Raw genomic sequence first — 7,582 nt, forward strand, 5'->3', positions numbered from 1 at the left:
CTTACAACTATTGCTAACAATCTAAAAATGCTAAATAACAAGTAAATTCATCAAATACTTGCATAGGGGACTATTAGGCTCATCTAACACAGACAAACAAAGACAGCCAGACCAAGGCGGTGACATTGGCTAGACCAATTATTTAGTGTTTGAGTTAAGAGTTTTTCAGATCTAAATTGTATTCCTTCATCCCAGTACTATCTCCCTAACCTGATTATCTCATGTTAAACTGTTATATTTTATTGCCTTATTGGAAGACCAGTCTGCTAAAAACCTTTTTAACTTCATAATCCATGATTTGGAATTGAACAATCTGACACCCAGAAACAGAATTCTAAGCACATTACGCTGGCTCACTGAGATGACATAGTAACTCATCTCATCATTTTCTGTAAAAAATATTTCTATGATTAGCCTCAAAGGATTCTGACTCAGTATAAAATCTATAAATATGATGATATAACTCCTACTGCTAGTGTTGAGTGTGTGTTTTCATCATGTGGACTAGATCACAGTAAGTTGAGAAATTGTCTTGGTGTGGTGAAAGCTGGCAAGCTAGTGTTTGTTCACAAATACCTAAATTAGACAAAAGTAGGACATTAGAACATGCATGGCCAATCATAGTGTGTATTTACTATTTGCACTATTTTGTTTGCACTTTGCATTCATGTCATGATTTCCAATACAATGTTTGACAAACATTTTTATATTTATAAATATCATTATTATACTAGGCTTACAATAGTTCAAGTTTTTGGTATTAAACATTGCTGACAGGTCCCATACAACTTATAAAATACATCAATCACAATGTAAACACCATACAAGTTCAACCTAGCTTCAAATTTTTTTTCTTCAAAAATGTCATTTGCTTCAAAAATATCATAAATATCATAGATATCGAAAATATCAATAAATATCCTGATATATATCAGTGATATGATATTTTTAAACAATATATAATATGTAATATATAATGTATATCTCAATATATAATGTACACTAAGAGTTAGCTTCTCATGTTTTAAATAATTACATCGTCTAATGCCCCATTTAGAGGCGAATGCGATTAATCAAATTGAATTGACTGATATGTCGTGCAAGAATCGATTCAATTCATTCCAAAAACATCACAATTCTGTTCCCAATTCTTTAGCTATCCTAACTTCAATGACTCGATTCAATTTAATTATTTTAAATAAACAAAATTATTTCTTTATAAATTCTTACTTAAACTGACCTATGACAGTCATCAAAATGTATATCATAATAACAATAACCCACAATTGCTAATTTAGCTTCACATGTTAGCTCAGTCTATTGACTGTATAACAAATATCAACTATTTGACTTGGAGTTTTCTTGTTTTTTCGGTCGAGAGTAAGTCATGCTTAGCTTTTTCCTGGCATAGGGCTATATGGTATTTTTGATGTAAAAGAAAAGTTTCTGTCATATAAGTTCAATTTAAATTTTGTTAGAACCATCAAAAAGTTCTGCTCAAGAATCAATGTTTTTGAAAAACAAAAGTGATGTTTAGTATATTTGTAGTTTAGTGAAACTGGCTGCAAAAGAAAAATACTATAGTTTTTGCAGATTGACCAAAATGCAGACAAACATTTAATCTGAAATATAGTAGCAAAAATATCATTGGTTCAGTGCTTTCGAAGGATTTCATAAGCAAAAATACATTTTGGTCGCTGTTTACAATATTATTTAAATTCATCTCGAAGCAGAAATTATTAAGAAGAATCGAAACCACGGTTTATGTTGTGTTTTGTGAGTAAAAGATGAACTATGCAATTGGTTCGTTTTTGGTACAATTTTCACTCAACTTCCTAAATCTACCTTGGCAAAGTTTTTGGTGGATCTGTTAACGCTGCGACGCATGATTGTTCTTGTTTTTGTTTGCGTACAAAGTCGCGTCGTCATAAAGGCTTTTTGATAAAATGAACTATATTTGCAAGCAGCTTTGAAGCTTATAAATAAACTGATTGTCAGTGCATTGGCAAACCATAAAACTACTGCGTAGTGCATATTATTGACCGATAAGTTATATGCCGTGGTATCGAAGTTTTTTAAAAACGTGTGCGGGTGGCAACATGGGACTGCACTGACATTTTTGCTTAAATGCATATCAAGTAGCAGATTGTGTTACTCAGAACATTACTGTCCATGATGGATCATCTGTCATCGCAGTAACTATAAAATGAAGGGCTGGTGAATTTTAACTGAAGTAGTTTTACTGATTGAAAATATAGAATCAAGTCAACTCCTTTATGGTAACAGTAAAGACCCGATTCAATTTTTACTAGTAGGATGCTCCAAGTCAATACAATTTTACGGTAAATAAAAGATACCAGTGAACTGATTATTTTCAATTCATTTGTGAGATGAGCCTTAAGGCTTGCTCGAGCAAGCATGTTAATTAACTCAGTTGCCCATCTCTCGGTATGAGTAGGTGTAACAGTCGCTAAGATTTAAATATTTGATAAGTTGTTGTTGAAGCCTATAATAACAGAAGACCTGGTCGAAACCAACTTACTTGCTGCTTTCATAGATATTCCTTTTAATCACGATAGGATTATGTTCATAACACGATTATATTCATAACTTGTTTATAACAAGCATATGAAGATATGTCGGATCTTTTGGCCAGTCTTGGTAGCGACATGAGTGTGATAAGCTGTTCACATGAATGTGATAGACATGCTTTTCCACTTATTATGGTAATGCTATGGTATACTTTTTATGTAGGGAAGTATCCGGTATAATGATATTTTTCTGCAATAGCTATCCGAAGCAAAATCAACATTCAACTAAGTGTTTACTAACTATTGTACACATTTCGTTTTGTGTTCCAATTTTTAATAGACTCAAGTTTTCCATACATTTGTTTATCTTTTGCTGTAACATTCATAAATTTGTGCTTTACAATTTGTATTCAGTTTACTGGATGGTTCCCCAAGTTCTCACTTTATACTATTGGAAAATATCTTATCTAGCATCATCAGAGTTGTTGTATCATGCGTAATAGTAGATGATGTGACAAATTACGGTAGTTTTAGTGAGATAGAAATGAAGTTGCTCATTTATCTTTCTACTGATTAGAAGCAAGATAACTTCAGTTTACAGCATACAAAAGGTGTATGACTAAACAACAGGCATACAATATGCCTCGTCTTTGTTAAATGGATGGCACTACAGTTGATACAGCAAAATAAAAGACAAATCTATGTTAAAATAGTTAGCATAATCTCACAGCAAATTTCTAAAAGTGTATCTAAAACTACGCTACAATAATTGAAAGATAAAATACCTAATACAAACAAAGCTATCATTGAAAAGTCGCACAACTACTCCACTGTAAGCTAATACCTTACACGGTACAAAGTGAAAATTAACCTGACAAATCAATCTTTTACTGATTGGTTGAACACAGAACTAGACAAACCGTTGTCTTTTGGGAAACATCTTTTGGGAAATTCAAATCAGTCATGTTAAAGACTTTTTTTGGCGGAGCCAATACATTAGTCCTATTTTTTTGGCCAGATATGTGCTCATCATCACGTAAAAACATAAAACATTTCCTAACCCGCTGTACGCAAATAGTTAACTTGTCTAACTCCATATCACACGGCAACCCTGCAAAAGGTTACTGATTGATCTGTTTTTGCATACAGATAACTGAATAATGTAGTACTAGAACCTCTCGTCGGCCTCCACATTCCTAAGCACCCAGGTTAGATAGTAAAGTAATGACCATCAGTGTTACTGGAAGACAAGCATCAGCCACAACTTTATTACTGCCATCTGAATACAGCCACATGCATATTCCCCTTATACCATCTCTACAAGCACTGGTTTCTTCAATTGTATCAGAGAGTGGGCCATAAACTGCAGAGCGTACAGACAAGTCGCTTTTGATTTTAGCCAAGGATTCTTCTGGAGGCCTTTTTCAAAACCAGATATGGGCATATTCATAATAGCACCTGAAGTTTTCTAGCATTTTTGACATGAGTGCATAATTGATCTCTGAACTAGGAAACAACCCCTAGAGAATCTGATTAAAAGCAAAATGTTTGGTAAGGTTTAAAAATTTAGTAAGCAACTAGGCGTCACTGCCAAAGAGGGTTTGATGAAACCTTGGATCTGCATCCTTGGATCTGCTTTAGCATAGCCATGCGGTACAACTCTCAACTGGACATATGGTCATCCTAGTGCCAACACTTATGTTAATGGTGCACAGAATTACTATGCTTTACCAATTATTATTTAGTACCGACCATCATGTTGTGTTGTGCTTAAGTGTAGGTTATATGACAGCATATGATATGCTTCAAAGATGCAAAAGTTATATTTTTTTTATTTATAAAATGCAAAATAACATAAAATTACAATAATCTGAAATGCGTAGTGCAAAACAGCCGTCATACAACAAAACTGACATAAAACTGTTAACGGCTATTTCTATGATAGTCTGTTATAAGTTACGTGGTATATTATGATAGTTTTACTGAGCTGACAAAAAGTTCTTGTTTTATTTGTAACATCTGAGGAAAAATGAGATTGTGCTAGTCTTAAGAAGCATACTGCATGACAGCTGGTAGACAACATTTATTGTTGGCTTCTTACATGAAAGATTTTACTAGATTTTACTTTTTGCTAGTGGTGGAAACCATGCCATTATTGATCATTGTTTTTTAATAATATATTTTGTAAAAGCTAAGTAGTTCAAGTCGATATTTACTTAGTGCTGAGAATTTTTTAAAATTTGGAAGTTTATCGTGCTGATAGTCAAAGTGATATGTACCGTTGCCATTGTCAAATAAATGTATTTTCCATAACTATTGCTGTTCTTTGGCTAACGGAAACAACCACCGATTTAGCTTTAATTTTAGAAATATACTGACTTAAATTTTCTGGCTCAACGTGATTCACCCTCTCGAAGGCAACCTTGATCAAACTGGCCAAATGCAGTTCTGATACATCATAGTGTATGAACTAGGCCGTGTGTTAAAAATGTCTTGATTGGGGACAGTCTTAGTATTGATAATCTGGCCTCACTAATTTATTGCTGCGTTCAAAAGTTATGTGAACCACTATTATTCAACAGTTTTGAGCGCACAGCGTTTTCACCATGTAAAAAGCATTTGTGCATATGTCTACACATTTTCAAAGGTTCCGGATCACAATAATCCTAATGGCACAGCTCTTAATTTTAGTAGATTACCGGATGTTTTTTCTTTTGAACCTTACGCTTTTCATTGCCAAAAGGTCAGGTTTTCCATTATGTTTTCACATAATGGAAAACAATTATGTAAGGCTAGTACATGTACATAGTTCTAGTAAGTGCATCATTAGTAAGTACGTTATCGTACTTACTTTACCAGTGCAAAATTCTATTGCTATCACCAATGATATACAACCCTCCAAGGATAGGCCACGGCTATCATATAGGCGGGGTTTAATGATCGTTCTCTGTTAGGATTGTGCTAGCCTGGGTTTCGGAGCTAACACAACTCTCGCGGGGCGGTCGCGTTGCCTTGTTAGGTTTTGGAAAACACGACTCGCTGTTATCGTTTCATTAGCTCATTCAGTCAGTAGATCCCGCGGTTTACAATAGCAAACCTTGAATTTCTACAGTGTAGGGGTAATACCTAACCAAAATAATGGATCCATGCAAAATAAAACATTTCAAGTTACCTACTTTTAATAATTTTAAAATGGTAAAGGCCATAGTATTTGCTTAAAGTTGAATATAATTTACCCAAAATTACCCGAACAACAACCATTTTTCCTAGTTTTTGATTAATATTTTGCCACCCCTAATATAAAATGACAAAGTCTTTCATCGTTGTCACATTGTTTTACCTGGCCAATAAGATGGGACAGCAGGCAAAGCTGTGCAGTGTAGTTTTCATACTCAAAATCTATAAAACTGAATTTGGGCTATTTTACGATTGTGACTATTAATATCACGAATGCTTGTGAATGGCAACTGGCTGATCATAATGGTGACAATATTGGGATACTATATTTATTTGGCAACAAAATGAATTCAACAGATCAGTAAAATAATCACTATAGTTCATAATATTTGTCAATTTACAGGGGGCTTTATTCAGCATATTTGTTTGTTCGGGTGCCGTGTTCGGGTTCATCCCAACCGAGAACGATCATTAAACCCCGCCCATATGATGCCCGTCGCCTATCCTTGGGGGCTGTATATCATTGCTATCACATTAAAAATTTTATTCAATTGATTATACAATGAAGAAAAATTCTCACTATAATAATAGATTTTGGAAAACCAGTCTAACATTACCAATATTTTAATTATACTGCTTCTTATCAAAAACAATTGAATATAGAGCTCTATCACAATGGAAAAGTCTCCCAATAGACATACGTAAGATTGCAACACTTAGTAGTTTTGAAAGAGATGTCCAAAGCCACTTGTTAAGCCTAAGTTAATCATCCTCAAGCCTATTTTTCTAATTTTGGTGTAATGGTGAATGTTGTCTTCATCACCAAATTATGCCAACTTCTGTGGGCTCAGCGCCTCGAGGCCTTGCTGGCCTCAAGCCCAGCGAGTAAATCTGTAGATGAAGGGTTGTCTTCATTGGCACTGGAAGTTTTCAACTTCTGCTATCTTAAATATTATTCAAAAAAGAGTCAATGAAGTAAAATTTTAAATATACTTCACCATCACAGTTGTAATGTGATACTTTTGTCTGGCCATTCGAACTAATGAGAATATCATTCTTTTAATGAAGTAAAACCAACTATAAACATTTTGTAAGACCAAGTTTATACCCTCAACAAAGCTCTACAAATTCCTTGGTTGTCTAAATGTCTTCCGACAGTATTTCATTTTTGGTGTTTTTTCCACTTTGAAACGAAGCCAGTCGAATGAACCTTTAATGAAGCTTTTTTCTTACAGAAAACACAAATACTAGAGTTTGTGACAGAATTGATGCCAAGGCAAATGTCTATAAGGAATGCCATTTTTATATTGTATAGATGTGGAAACAAATCTTTTAAACTCAGTCTATATATAAAATTACATAAAAATTAAAAATGCATGCTATATGCAGGTGATATATGAATAGTCACATAGCGCGCTGTTGCTCGATTTAGTGGGTATTGTTCGTCTAGACATTATCGAATGATTTTTGTACAGACTGTTTGACAAATAGTCCATGTTGGTATGACAAAACCGGCGCTTCACAAAAAATTGATAAGTAAAAAGATCGGGATTACTCTAATCGAAAATTATTTTTTAATTATTTCAAAATTGCTTCAATCGTCACAACATTCATTAGAATACAGAGATATGCACAACTGTCATATTATATTATACTCACATTATTCTCAAATATAATACATGGAATAATAGAATGAAAAATCTAGTCATTTGTCATTAAAAAGCACCATAGACAAACGAAAAAAACCGGCAAATGAGTAAAAACATCAAGAGATAGGCTGTAAAGACTGCTCTCTAGAGCCTGTTTAGATGCAAGTAAAATTTAAATAAATAAACCTACTGCTAACCTTAGATTTAAATGTTTAGATATGCTTG

Source organism: Watersipora subatra, chromosome 7, assembly GCF_963576615.1.
Source record: "Watersipora subatra chromosome 7, tzWatSuba1.1, whole genome shotgun sequence".
NCBI classification, from domain to species: domain Eukaryota; kingdom Metazoa; phylum Bryozoa; class Gymnolaemata; order Cheilostomatida; family Watersiporidae; genus Watersipora; species Watersipora subatra.